The sequence below is a fragment of the Macaca fascicularis genome, chromosome 20 (assembly GCF_037993035.2).
Source record: "Macaca fascicularis isolate 582-1 chromosome 20, T2T-MFA8v1.1".
NCBI lineage: Eukaryota > Metazoa > Chordata > Mammalia > Primates > Cercopithecidae > Macaca > Macaca fascicularis.
In genome coordinates this window covers 3835914-3850458 of record NC_088394.1, presented here as the reverse complement: position 1 = coordinate 3850458, position 14545 = coordinate 3835914, and the positions used below count along the sequence as shown (strand labels likewise).

General features: G+C 50.3%; 1 long non-coding RNA gene across 2 annotated transcripts; it reads left to right on the top strand.

Annotated features, from left to right (window-relative positions):
* The first annotated feature begins 12 nt into the window (after window positions 1-12).
* On the top strand, window positions 13-13085 carry LOC141409360 (uncharacterized). 2 transcript variants are annotated; one of them, XR_012429646.1, is made up of 5 exons: window positions 13-143; window positions 5136-5459; window positions 6971-7042; window positions 12274-12368; window positions 12949-13085. It is a non-coding gene; the product is annotated as an uncharacterized lncRNA (long non-coding RNA). The 2 variants fall into 2 exon arrangements; XR_012429645.1 differs by lacking the exons at window positions 13-143; window positions 12274-12368; window positions 12949-13085 and having other exon boundaries at window positions 4519-5459; window positions 6971-7729.
* The last annotated feature ends 1460 nt before the right edge of the window (window positions 13086-14545 follow it).

Genomic DNA, 14545 nt, shown 5'->3' with positions numbered 1-14545 from the left:
TGCGCGGAAGCCGCAGCGCCGGCCAGTGCCGGGAGCCGGAGACTGGGGAGTGAGTGGGCGGCGGAGATCCGGGAAGCTGAGACCTGGGGGTCTGCGAGCCACCCCCTCCCGCGCCGAGACCACAGGGCTAGGAGGCCGGACAGGTGGGGAAGGAACTGGAGGAAGCGGGCGGGAGGCTTCCTGGGGAGGGCGGGTGGGCGAGTGTGAGTTACTAACTGCTCAGTCCTGGAGCAGCTGAGGTGCACCCGCCGGGGCTGCTCACAAAATAAACAGCGAGCAGGATGCGGAGCTGGAGATGCAAAGGCAAACACTGCGATCCAGCGCCGGCTCGCAGGGGCCGCCAGAAAAAAACACCACGGACTGGGAGGCTCAACCAGAAGTTTACGTTCTCACAGTTCTGGTAGCTGATCAAGGCACCAAGATCAAGGTGCCTGCGGGGCTGGTTTCTCCTGAGGCCTCCTCCTGGGCGTGCAGATGGGCGTCCTCTTGCTGTTCCCGCAGACGGTCGTTCCCCTGTGCCTGCACACCTCAGAGGTCTCCACTTTTTATTTTTTATTTTTTATTTTTTTTTTTGAGACGGAGTCTCGCTCTGTTGCCCAGGCTGGAGTGCAGTGGTGCGATCTCGGCTCACTGCGAACTCCGCCTCCCGAGTTCACGCCATTCTCCTGCCTCAGCCTCCAAGTAGCTGGGACTACAGGCACCTGCCACCAGGCCCGGCTAATTTTTTGTATGTTTAGTAGAGACGGGGTTTCACCGTGTTAGCCAGGATGGTCTCCATCTCCTGACCTCGTGATCCGCCTTCCTGGGCCTCCCAAAGTGCTGGGATTACAAGCGTGAGCCACCGCCCCGGCCATCGACCTATTGTAAGAAGTCAATCATGTTACAAGGGACCACCCTAAAAGCCATCTTACAAGGGACCACCCTAAAAGCCTCATTTTAACTTAATCACTTTTTGATCAGCTCTATCTCCAACTACAATCACATTCTGAGGTATTGGGGCTTTAACATACAAATTATTCTTCTCTCTCTGGTGTTTTTGTTTGTTTTGTTTTGTTTTTTGTTTGTCTGTTGGTTTCGAGCTGGGGTCTTGCTCTGTCTCCCAGGCTGGAGTGCAGTGGTGTGATCATGGCTTACTGCATCCTCGAACTTCTAGGCTCAAGCAGTCCTCCTGTCTCAGCCTCCCAAGTAGCTGGGACTACTGGCCCAAGCCACCATGCCCATCTTTTTTTTTTTTTTTTTTTTTTTTCTGGTAGAGATGGGGCCTCCCTGTGTTGCTCAGGGGTTTCTTGAACTCCTAGGCTCAACCAGTTCTCCTGCCTCAGGCTCCCAAAGTGCTAGGATTACAGGCGTGAGCCACCATCCCGGTTCAACATAGGAATGTTGACAGGGCACAATTTATTCCATAACAGATCCCATGTTTGTCATCAGATTGGCAAAATTTTAAAGTCTGACAATGCCAAGTATTGGCCAGGTGTGGCCCAGATGAAATTTGTGCTGTACCCAGGTGTGTGGTGACTCACACGTATAATCCCAGCACTTTGGGAGGCCAAGGCAGGAGGATCCTTTTTTGTTTGTTTGTTTTTTTGTTTTTTTTTTGAGACGGAGTCTCGCTCTGTTGCCCAGGCTGGAGTGCAGTGGCCGGATCTCAGCTCACTGCAAGCTCCGCCTCCGGGGTTCACGCCATTCTCCTGCCTCAGACTCCCGAGTAGCTGGGACTACAGGCGCCCGCCACCTCGCCCGGCTAGTTTTTTGTATTTTTTTTAGTAGAGACGGGGTTTCACCATGTTAGCCAGGATGGTCTCGATCTCCTGACCTTGTGATCCGCCCGTCTCGGCCTCCCAAAGTGCTGAGATTACAGGCTTGAGCCACCGCGCCCGGCCGGCAGGAGGATCCTTTAAGGCCTGGAATTTGAGGGAGACCCAGCCTGGGCGGCATACTGAGACCCCATTTCTACCAAAAATGGAAAGAAATAAATTGATGCTCTGCAGGAGAGGCAACATTTGTTCATATAGAAATAAAATAAATAAATAAAAAGAAATTCACTCTCTGCAGATAGAAGCATGTTTTGTGATTTACCCTATGTCCCAAATTTGGTTCAGATTAGAGACCAATAAGGCCACAAGCACACCAAGAGAATAAGAAGAGTTTGATTACTCAACGATGAGGCTTTCTGGGAGAGCAGAGTGGGCTCCCAGGCAGCTCTGAAAGTGGTTTGAGAGAGCAAGGAGGGTTTTGTTGTTGTTGTTTTGTGTGTGTGTGTGTGTGTGTGTGTGTGTCGTTTTTTGTTTTTTGTTTTTTAATGGAATCTCACTCTGTTGCCCAGGCTGGAGTGCAGTGGCACGATCCGGGCTCACTGCAACCTCCATCTCCCAGGTTCAAGTAATTCAAGGAGGGGCTTTTATTGTTGTTAGGGGATAAAGTGGGATGAAGGTCCCTTCCAACCAGTCAGGGCTTTCCTAATTTAAATTCCTCTGTAGTGCAAGGGAGAGAGCACCAGGGCCTTCGGATTAGCTTGCCTAGATGTGGGCACAAGGAGAAGAGAGGCAGGGGCTTTAAAGCTGCCAGCTGTAAAACATCAGAAAGGGAGTCGGATACTTTATTACCTAGTATAAATTAAAGCCTATGCGTTAGGCCAGGCATGGTGGCTCATGCCTGTAATCCCAGCACTTTGGGAGGCCAATACAGGCAGATAGCTTGGGCCCTGGCGTTCGAGACCAGCCTGGACAATATAGTGAGACCCTATCTCTACAAAAAATACACAAATTAGCTGGGAATGGTGGTGCACACCTATAGTGCCAGCTACTTGGTAGGCTGAGGCAGGAGGATCACCTGTGTCTGGGACATTGAGGCTGCAGTGAGCTGTTCCTGCACCACTGCACTCCAGCTAAGTGACAGAGTGAGACCCTGTCTTAAAAATAAATAAGCTGGCCGGGCGCGGTGGCTCAGCCATGTAATCCCAGCACTTTGGGAGGCCAAGGCGGGTGGATCACGAGGTCAGGAGATCAAGACCATCCTGGCCAACACGGTGAAACCCCGTCTCTACTAAAAAGATAAAAAAATTAACCGGGCGTGGTGGCGGGCGCCTGTAGTCGCAGCTACTCGGGAGGCTGAGGCAGGAGAATGGCATGAACCTGGGAGGCGGAGCTTGCAGTGAGCTGAGACTGCGCCACTGCACTCCAGCCTGGGTGACAGAGAGAGACTCCATCTCAAAAAATAAATAAATAAAATAAAAATAAAACAATAAAATAAATAATCCAGGCAAGGTGGCTCATGCCTGTAATCCCAGCACTTTGGGGGGCCGAGGTGGGTGGATCACTTGAGGCCGGGAGTTCCAGACCAGCCTGGCCAACGTGGCGAAACCCCATCTCTACTAAAAGTACAAAAAATTAGCCAGATGTGGTGGCACTCACCTGTAATCCCAGCTACTGGTGAGGCTGAGGCAGGAGAATCACTTGAACCCGGGAGGTGGAGTTTGCAGTGAGCCACGATTACACCACTACACTCCAGCCTGGGCAACAGAGCACGACTCTATCTTGAAATAAATGAATAAATAAATAAAAATAGGCAGGCACAATGGCGTGTGCCTGTAGTCCCATCTACTTGAGAGGCTAGGGTGGGAGGATCGCTTGAGCCAGGGAGATGAAGGCTGCAATGAGCCATGATCATGCCACTGCATTCCAGCCTCAGTGACAGTGAAAGACCCTCTCTCAAGAAAATAATAATAAAATATGAAGATAATACCTGTGCTTTGAAAACCAGCTTGGCTATACTGACTAGCGTCGAAGGGCCGGGCATCTGTGATCAGGATGGCTGCCATTCCTTTGCTGCTCCTCTCAGTAGAGGTGGAATCTCATCTTCTCTGCCTGAGCCTGGGCGGGCCTCAGTGCCTCCCTTGACCAGCAGAATGGTATAGAAGTGATGGTTCTAGGACATCCAAGGTAGGTCTTAAGAAGCCTTACAGCTTCTACCAAAGCCTTCCGGAACCTCACATTAGAAGAAGTTGGCCATGATATAGGAAGTCTGGGACAGACCTGCAGTGAGGAGGTCCAGGCAGGCCACATGCAGAGGCTGTGTGGAGAGCGAAATGCTGCCGGGCCCCGCTGATCCAGCCATCCAGCCCAGGCACTCGACATGGGCATAAACAGCCCCAGCCATGTCTCCCTGCAACTTAATGAGATCATGGCAGCAAGAACTGCCCAACACAACTCAACCTGCCTGCAAAACTGAGAGAGAGAAAAGCCAATTGTCTTTTTATTTATTATTTATTTTAAGGCAGGGTCTCCCTCTGTCATCCAGGCTGGAGTACAGTGGCACAATCACAGCTCACTGCAGCCTCCACCTCCTGGGCTCAAGTAATCCTCCATCTTAGCCCCCAAGTAGCTGAGACTATACACATGCACCACCATGCTCAGTTAATTTTTATAGAGTTGGGGTCTCATTGGCCAGGCGTGGTGGCTCACGCCTGTAATCCCAACACTTTGGGAGGCCAGGGTGGTCAGATCACAAGACCAAGAGATCGAGACCATCCTGGCCAACATGGTGAAACCTCGTCTCTACTAAAAAAAAAGAAAAGTCCCAGCTACTTGGAAAGCTGAGGCAGGAGAATTGCTTGAACCCGGAAGGTGGAGGTTGCAGTGAGCTGAGATCGTGCCACTGCCCTCCAGCCTGGCAACAAAGTGAGATTCCGTATCAAAAAAGAGAGAGAGAGAGACGGGGTCTCACTATGTTGCCCGGGCTGGTCTTGAACTCCTGGGCTTAAGTGATTCTCCTGCCTCAGTCTCCCATAGTGCTGAGATTACAGGAATGAGCCACTGCTCCTGGCCACAAACTGTTGTCATAAGCCTGTAAATTGTGGAGTAGTGATGCCACAAGAGATTACTGGAACTCTCACCCACTAATTTGACTTCTAGGTGGTGACAGAGTGAGAATTCCGCCGTGTGTCTATGGAGATCTATGTACAAGGATGTTCTCTCATACTCCTATGAGAAATGGGAGTGGAGAAATACTGGGAGTTTATTTTTATCATATTACGTTCTTTATGTTTGTTTGTTTGCTTTTATTTATTTATTATTTTTTCTTTGTGTTTCGGGGGGGTTATTTTTGTTTTTTCATCTTTTTGTTTTGTTTTTTTCTAGGAGTTTAAACATTGGATGGGTTACTATACAGTGGTTAATAAACGCAAGCTCAACCCAGATGCGTCATCCTGGATACATCTCAGAAATAATTTTTTTTTTCTTAGACAGAGTCACGCTCTGACACCCATGCTGGAGTCCAGTGGCGCAATCACAGCTCACTGCAGCCTCGGACTCCTGGGCTCAATTGATACTCCTGCCTTGGCCTCCCAAAGCATTGGGATTATAGGAACAAGGCACTGCACCTGGTCTTAGAAACATTTTAGAAACAACTGCCTGAATTATTCAAAACATGTGAATGCCCTGAAAGACACAGAAGACGGCAAGGTGACTAACCCCATCTCTACTAAAAATACAAAAAATTAGCTGGGCGTGGTGGTGGGTGCCTGTAGTCCCACCTACTAGGGAGACTAAGGCAGGAGAATTGTGTGAGCCCGGGAGGCAGCGCTTGCAGTGAACCAAGATCGCACCACTGCACTCCAGCCTGGGCAACAGAGCAAGACTCTGTCTTAGAAAAAAAGAGAGACTAAATAAAAATGACAGCTAAAGGCCGGGTGCAGTGGCTCATGCCTGTAATCCCAGCACTTTGGGAGGCCGAGGCGGGCAGATCACGAGGTCAGGAGATCAAGACCATCCTGGCTAACACAGTGAAACCCCGTCTCTACTAAAAATACAAAAAAATTAGCTGGGCGTTGTGGTGGGCATCTGTAGTCCCAGCTACTCGGGAGGCTGAGGCAGGAGAATGGCATGAACCCGGGAGGCGGAGCTTGCAGTGAGCCGATATTGTGCCACTGCACTCCAGCCTGGGCGACGGAGCAAGACTCCATCTCAAAAAAAAAAAAAAAAAAAAAAAAAAAAAGATGGCTAAATGAAATATATGACCTTGGATTGGATCCTGGATTTTTAATTGTTTTCTTTTTGAGACAGAGCCTCGCTCTGTCACCCAGGCTACAATGTGGTGATGCCATCTTGGCTTACTGCAGCCTCTGCCTCCCAGGTTCAATCGATTCTCAACCTCCGGATTAGCAGGGGTTATGGGTGTATACCACCACGCCTGGCTAATTTTTGTTTGTTTGTTTGTTTGTTTGAGACGGAGTCTCGCTCTGTCGCCCAGGCTGGAGTGCCGTGGCGCGATCTGGGCTCACTGCAAGCTCCGCCTCCTGGGTTCACGCCATTCTCCTGCCTCAGACTCCCGAGTAGCTGGCACTACAGGCGCCCGCCACCACGCCCAGCTAATTTTTTGTATTTTTAGTAGAGACGGGTTTCACTGTGTTAGCCAGGATGGTCTCGATCTCCTGACCTTGTGATCCACCCGCCTCGGCCTCCCAAAGTGCTGGGATTACAGGCGTGAGCCACTGCGCCTGGCCTAATTTTTGTATTTTTAATAGAGATGGGGTTTTACCATGTCGGTCAGGCTGGTCTTGAACTCCTGACCTCAGGTGATCCACCCACCTGGACCTCCCAAAGTGCTGGGATTATAGGCGTGAGCCACCGCACCTGGCCTGGATCCTGGATTTTTAAAAAAGTAATCTAAAAAGGGCATTCCTGGGAACATTTGAAAGTGGGAACATGGGCTGTATATTAGATACGGTCATTGTATCTATTTTACCAGTGTTCACTTTTTTGAATGAGATAATGTTCGAGATTATGTAGGAGAACATCCTTATCCTAGGGAGATGCCAGCTGAAGTAGCCAATGGTTTAGCAAAATGTTTATGGGTGTGTGTAGGCTGAAAGGAACATAATGCAAAATCTAATAGAATATTCATAGTTGTAAGCCTACTTGGAGGCTATTCATTGCACTATTCCTGCAACTTTTCTTTTCTTTTCTTTTTTTAGAGACAAGAGACAAGGTCTTGCTGGCTGGCGTGGTAGTTCATGCCTGTAATCCTAGCTCTTTGAGAGTCCGAGGTGGGTGGATTACATGAGGTCAGAAGTTCAAGACCAGCCTGGCAAACATGGTGAAACCGCATCTCTACTAAAACTACAAAAATTAGGCCGGTGCGGTGGCTCACACCTGTAATCTCAGCACTTTGGGAGGCCAAGGTGGGTGGATCACCTGAGGTCAGGAGTTTAAGACCAGCCTGGCCAAAATGGTGAAACCCCGTCTCTGCTAAAAATACAAAAATTAGCCAGACATGGCCGGGCGCAGTGGCTCAAGCCTGTAATCCCAGCACTTTGGGAGGCCGAGACGGGCGGATCACGAGGTCAGGAGATCGAGACCATCCTGGCTAACACGGTGAAACCCCGTCTCTACTAAAAATACAAAAAAATTAGCCGGGCGAGGTGGCGGGCGCCTGTAGTCCCAGCTACTCGGGAGGCTGAGGCAGGAGAATGGCGTAAACCCGGGAGGCGGAGCTTGCAGTGAGCCGAGATAGCGCCACTGCACTCCAGCCTGGGCGACAGAGCGAGACTCCGTCTCAAAAAAAAAAAAAAAAAAAAAATTAGCCAGACATGGTGGCGCATGCCTGTAATCCTAGCTACTCGGGAGGCTGACTCACGAGAATCACTTGAACCCAGAAGGCAAAGGTTGCAGTGAGCTGAGATCACACCACTGCACTCCAGCCTGGGCAAAAGAGTGAGACTTTGTTTCAAAAATAACGATAATAATAATAAATACAAAAATTAGCTGGGCGTGGTGGCACGCATCTATAATCCCAGCTACTCAGGAGGCTGAGGCAGGAGAATTGCTTGAACCCAGGAGGTAGAGGTTGCAGTGAGCTGAGATCACACCATCATACTCCAGCCTGTGCAACAGAGAGAGACTCTGTCTCAAAAAAAAAAAAAAAAAAAAAAGGCCGGGCGCGGTGGCTCAAGCCTGTAATCCCAGCACTTTGGGAGGCCGAGACGGGCGGATCACGAGGTCAGGAGATCGAGACCATCCTGGCTAACACGGTGAAACCCTATCTCTACTAAAAATACAAAAAAACTAGCCAGGCGAGGTGGCGGGCGCCTGTAGTCCCAGCTACTCCGGAGGCTGAGGCAGGAGAATGGCGCAAACCCGGGAGGCGGAGCTTGCAGTGAGCTGAGATCCGGCCACTGCACTCCAGCCCGGGCTACAGAGCAAGACTCCGTCTCAAAAAAAAAAAAAAAAAAAAAACAGAGAGGGTCTTGCTGTCTTGCTCTGACTGGAGTGCAGTAACTATTCACAGGCTCCATCACAGCACACTGCATCCCCCACTCCTGGAGAGTTGGAAAGAAAACAGGAAAAAAGAAAGCAGATTAGTGGTTGCCAGAGGCTGGGGTGGGGAAACAGATGGACTGCCAAGGGGCAAGGACAACTTTTTGGGGTGATTCATCATGATTGTGGTGGTAGTTTTGTTGCTGAATATATTTGTCAAAACTTGTCAACTGAAAGACATAAAATTGATAAATTTAATTATATGTAAAGTGTTCCTTGTAGTGGGTTAAATTGCATCCCCCAAGCTGGGCACAGTGGCTCACACCTGTAATCCTGGCACTTTGAGAAGCTAAGGCCGGTGAGTTACCTGAGCTCAGGAGTTCGAGACCAGCTTGGGCAATATGGTGAAACCCCATCTCTACTAAAATACAAATATTAGCCAGGCATGGCAGCGTGCACCTGTAATCCCAGCTACTCAGGAGGCTGAGGCAGGAAAATCGCTTGAACCTGGAAGGTGGAGGTTGCAGTGAGCCAAGATTGTGCCACTGCACTCCAGCCTGGACAACAGAGTGAGACTCCGTCTCAAAAAAAGAAAAAAAAAATTGTGTCCCCCCTAAAAAAAGATATGTACAAGTCCTAACCCCAGGTCTGCAAGAATGTGGCCTTATTTGACAATAGAGTCTTGCCGAGTGCAGTGGCTCATGCCTGCAATCCCAGAACTTTGGGAGGCCAAGGCAGGCAGATCGCTTGAGCTCAGGAGTTTGAGACTAGTCTGGCAAACATTGTGAAACTCCATCTCTACTAAAAATACAAAAATTAGCTGGGCGTGGTGGCACGCACCTGTGGTCCCAGCTACTCAGGAGGCTGAGGCAGGAGAATTGCTTGAACCGGGGAGACAGAGGTTACTGTGAGCCGAGATCGCACCACTGCTCTCCAGCCTGGGTGACAGAGCGAGACTTCATCTCAAAGAAAGAAAAGAAAAAAGAAAAATGGGTCTTTGCAGACATAAGTTAAAAATCTCAAGATAAGATCATCCTAGATTTAGGGTGGGCCCTAAATTCAACAGCTGACATCTTTATAGAAGAGGGAAATTCAGAAGGAACCAATCCTCATTTCAGGCTTCTGGCCTCCAGAACTGTAATACAATAATTTTCTGTTGTGTAAGCCCAGTTTGTATTTTTTCGGTTTGTTTGTTTCCTTTTATTGTTTGAGACAGGGTCTTGCTCTCTCATTCAGGCTGGAGTGTAGTGATGCAATCATGGCTCACTGCAGCCTTGACCTCCTGGGCTCAAGGGATCCTTCCACCTCAGCCTCCCAAGTAGCTGGGACCGCAGGCATGTGCCACTAATTATTATTTTTGTTTGTAGAGAGGGGGTCTTGCTCTGTTTCCCAAGCTGGTGGATATTTTGTTACATACATCAGCCCTAGGAAGCTAATACCTACCTCAATAAAGCTGATTTTTTTTTTTTTTTTTTTTTTTGAGATAGGGTCTTGCTCTGTCACCTAGGCTGCAGTACAGTGGCACAATCTCAGCTCACTGCAGCCTCCATTTCCTAGACTCAAGTGATCCTCCTGCCTTAGCCCTGTGAGTAGCTGGGACTACAGGCACATGCCACTATGCCCTGCTAATTTTTATATTTGTTTGTAGAAACGGGGTTTTGCCATGTTGCCCAGGCTGGTCTGGAACTTCTGGCCTCAAGTTATCTGCCCACCACAGCCTCCCAAAGTGTTGGGATTACAGGTGTGAGCCACTGTGCCTAGCCAAAGCTAATTTTTTTTTTTTTTTTTTTGAGACACAGTCTCGTTCTGCCGCCCAGGCTGAAATGCAGTGGCGCATTCTCAGTACACTGCAACGTCTGTCTGTCTCCCAGGTTCAAGCGATTCTCCTGACTCAGCCTCCGAGTAGCTGGGATTACAGACGTCTGCCACTATGCCCAGCTAATTTTTTGTATTTTTATTAGAGAGGGAGTTTCACCATCTTGGCCAGGCTGGTCTTGGACTCCTGACCCCATGATCCACCCGCCTCCTCAGCCTCCCAAAGTGCTGGGATTCCAGGCGTGAGCCACCATGCTTGCCCTGATTTTTTTTTTTTTAAATAAGTGGGAGAAAACACTTGGAAACATAAGCATACATAAAAAAAAAACGAACAAAAAACCAAGCTGCAGAACAATGAATTCTGTGTGAAATATTTTATATAAAGGTTTTTACTGTTCCAAACAATACTACCTACTGTTCATGGACTTAGCATATGTCATAAAAGCCTGGAGGCACCTGGATCTGGACCCAAGTTATTTCTACCAGGCTGCTTCTGGGGAAGGGCAAGGAGCAGAGTGGGGTCCTACTGGCCTCTGGATGCCCAGCATAGACTCCCAAGGCATTGTGAGATCTGAGAAAGCTTCCCCAGGGACGACCCCTCCTCAACTCCCAGCCAAGACTCAGAACCCCCCAGGGCTCAGTGGGTGGATGGAAAGGCGGTGAGGGCATTCCAAACTAAGCACCTGGGAAGCTGGCTTGCTTGGGCTGGAGAGCAGGTGAGGCTGGGTGATCATCCTTCCCTTCTTTTTTTTTTTTGGAATGGAGTCTCGCTCTGTCACCTAGGCTAGAGTGCAGTGGTGCGATCTCGGTTCACTTCAACCTCTGCTGTCCGGGTTCAACTGATTCTTCTGCCTCAGCTTCCTGAGTAGCTGCAATTACAAGCGCGTGCCACCACGCCCAGCTAATTTTTATATTTTGTTTTGTTTTGTTTTTTGATTTTGTTTTTGTTTTGAGATGGAGTCTCGTTCTGTCTCCCAGGCTGGAGTGCAATGGCATGGTCTTGGCTCACTGCAACCTCCATCTCCTGGGTTCAAGCGATTCTCATGCCTTATCCTGCTGAGTAACTGGGACCACAGGCGCGTGCCACCACACACGGCTAATTTTTTATTTTTATTTTTATTTATTTATTTATTTATTTATTTTTTGAGACGGAGTCTCGCTCTGTCGCCCGGGCTGGAGTGCAGTGGCCGGATCTCAGCTCACTGCAAGCTCCGCCTCCCGGGTTTACGCCATTCTCCTGCCTCAGCCTCCCGAATAGCTGGGACTACAGGCACCCGCCACCTCGCCCGGCTAGTTTTTTGTATTTTTTTTAGTAGAGACGGGGTTTCACCGTGTTAGCCAGGATGTTATATTTTTAGTAGAGGCGGAGTTTCACCGTGTTAGCCAGGATGGTCTCGATCTCCTGACCTCATGATCCACCTACCTCGGCCTCCCAAAGTGCTGGAATTATAGGCGTGAGCCATTGCGCCCTGCCAAATTTTGTATTTTTAGTAGAGATGGGGTTTTAGCATCTTGGCCAGGCTGGTCTTGAGCTCCTGACCTCACGATCCACCCTCCTTGGTCTCCCAAAGTGCTGGGATTACAGGCATGAACCACCGTGCCCGGCCAATCCCTCCCTTCTTAACCAGACATGTCCCAGCCTCCCTGGGCCTTCCCTGAGGTCACTGTGTCCCTCCTATTCATCTTTCTCCTGGGATCAGCAAGGAGCCTGGGGGTGAGGCGAGGGCTGAGGGCCCCTGTGTGCTGGGTGGCCAAGACTCTTAGGCCCAACAGGGAGATGGAGGCCAGGACTCCTGGGTCCAGAGTCGACTGAGGACCAGATTCAAATATACAAAGCCAGGCACACTGGCTCATGCCTCCAAGTCCATCACTTTGGGAGGCCAAGGCAGGAGGATTTCTTGAGGCCAGAAGTTGAGACCAGCTTAGGCAATATAGCAAGACCACATCTCTACAAAAAGTAAAAAGGTTAGCAGGGCATGGTGGCATCTGCCTGTAGTCCCAGTCACTCAGGAGGCTGAGGCAGGAGGATCACTTGAGCCCAAGAGTTCAAGGCTGCTGTGAGCTATGATCATGCTACTGTACTTCAACCTGGGTGACAGAGTGAGACCCTGTCTCCGAAAAAAACAAAAACAACACAAATTTCCCAAGAGTGACTGAGGCTGAGAGCTAGGCAAGCTGTGATGAAGGCTGTGCTATGTACCCACAGACAAATGACTTCGCCTTTCTGAGCTGGCCTCCTCACCTGTGAATGGCATGACCTCATGGGGTTGCTCTGAGGATGAAATACATTGTGACATGCAGGTGAGTCATCTCTGGTGGCCATGCGGAGATCACCAGCAAGGACTAAGTGCTGGCACTTCACCCTCATTTAATCCTCACACCTGGCCAGGCACGGTGGCTCACACCTGTAATCCCAGCACTCTGGGAGGCGGAGGTGGGCATATCACCTGAGGTCAGTTGAAGACCGTCCTGGTCAACACAGTGAAACCCTGTCTCTACTAAAAATACAAAAATTAGCTGGGTGTGGTGGTGCACGCCTGTAATCCCAGCTACTTAGGTGGCTAAGGTGGGAGAATCGCTTGAACCCAGGAGGCAGAGGTTGCAGGGAGGCGAGATCTCACCACTGCACTCCAGCCAGGGGGACAGAGCGAGACTCCATCTCAAAAAAAATCCTCACATCCCTATAAGCTAGGAACTATCATCCTCATTTTACAGATGGGGAAACTGAGGGCTGCAGAGGTTAATCAGCTGAAGGGCACAGGCACACACATCACATCTGGTATGTGGCCAACTGGCTCTTGGACTGAAGCCATGTGATGCCAGCACCCATGGGCCAAGCACCTTTGCTGTACTGTTTTATTGGTTCATTTCTGGTTTATAGGACTATGCTCCCTCCCATGGCCCAGGTGAACTATGAACCTTCTGGAAGTAGGGCTGTGATCACTTCATCCCGGGATGAGCTCAGTCTGCCTGGCAGGAGACGCTCAAGATGTGCTAAGTGTGGGTGTGAGTGGGGCCCAGGGTGACTGGCATTTGGAGGGGACACTGAGCTTATATTTCCAGAGGGTCACATAGCAGCACTCGGGGAGGCTGGGATGTGTTCAGCCCTCCGGAGGCTACCAGGCTGCTCCCACAGGTGCAGTGGGAGAAAGTGGCAGCCTTGCTGGGCAATGTGGCTCTAAGACAAATCAGCTCCCCTACTCTCTGCTGGCAGAAAACCCTGTCCCAGCCCCAGGACCCAGGAGTCCCAGTTCCTAAGTCATCCCTCCAAGGAGTCCTTGCTCCCCTTTTCCCACAAGCCAGGAGTCCCAGTGCCCACCCTCCTCCTATTTTTCTAGAACCCAGGTAAGTAGCCCCCAGTCCCCCAAGACTCAGGGGTCCTGACCCCCAGCCAGAGGTGAACGGACCCACCTGACACCGGCCAGCCACAGCTGATGTGCACGGCCCCTTCTACCTCCGAACTCAGTGAGGCCAGGTGAGTAGCTGAAGTCAGCCAAGGAGCGTGTATTGCATCATGGAAATTGGCAAATGCAACCAGCGAGGGCTTCTGTTTTAACCAGGGAGCCTGTTGTTAAATGCTTACCAGCACATCGCTGCTCCCAGCCTTCCATCTGACCTGCTCTCCAGGCCAGGAGCCCCTGTCACGAGGCCCAGGGAGCCCTGGAGTCTGGAGATAAATCGTGACAAGACACAAGGCCATGGCTGGGGCATCACTGCTGCCCAAGCCACCCTGGGTCCCTAGTCCCAGACCTTCCCATCTCCACACCAAGGCCCCTGTCCCAGACAACAGCATGGTCCTCAGCTCTGCATAACTCAGGAACTGAGAGCACCAGGTCTGGAGCCATGCGGACTCGGGCATGGCTCTGGGCAAGTCACTTTCACTGCCTGTGCTACAGTGTCCTTGTCTGTGGTATGGGAATCAGTAAAGAGCATGACCCTAAAGCCACACTTGTGCTGTTCGCCTTCAAGTTCTGACCAGGGACCCCAAACAAGGTGGAGGACCCCCCCGCCCCCGAGCCTTAGCTTCCTCATCTGTAAGATGGGGATGACAACAGTTCCTCCTCATCAGGTCATCATGAAAGTCAACAAGTTGAGCCGGGGCGGTGGCTCACTCTGTAATCCCAGCACTTTGGGAGGCCCAGGTGGGCGGATCACAAGATCAGGAGTTTGAGACCAGCCTGGCCAACACGTTGAAACCCTGTTTCTACTAAAAATACAAAATTAGCTGGGTGTAGTGTTGCACACCTGTAGTCCCGGCTACTGGTCAGGCTGAGGCAGGAGAATCACTTGAACCCAGGAGAGGAGGCTGCTGTGAGCTGAGATGGCACCACTGTACTCCAGCCTGGGCAAGAAGAGTAAATTTCCATCTCAAAAAAAAAAAAAAAGGTCAACAAGTTATGCCTATAAAATAGTTTACTTGGCCAGAAGCAGTGGCTCATGCCTGTAATCCCAGCACTTTGGGAGGCCGAAGCGGGAGG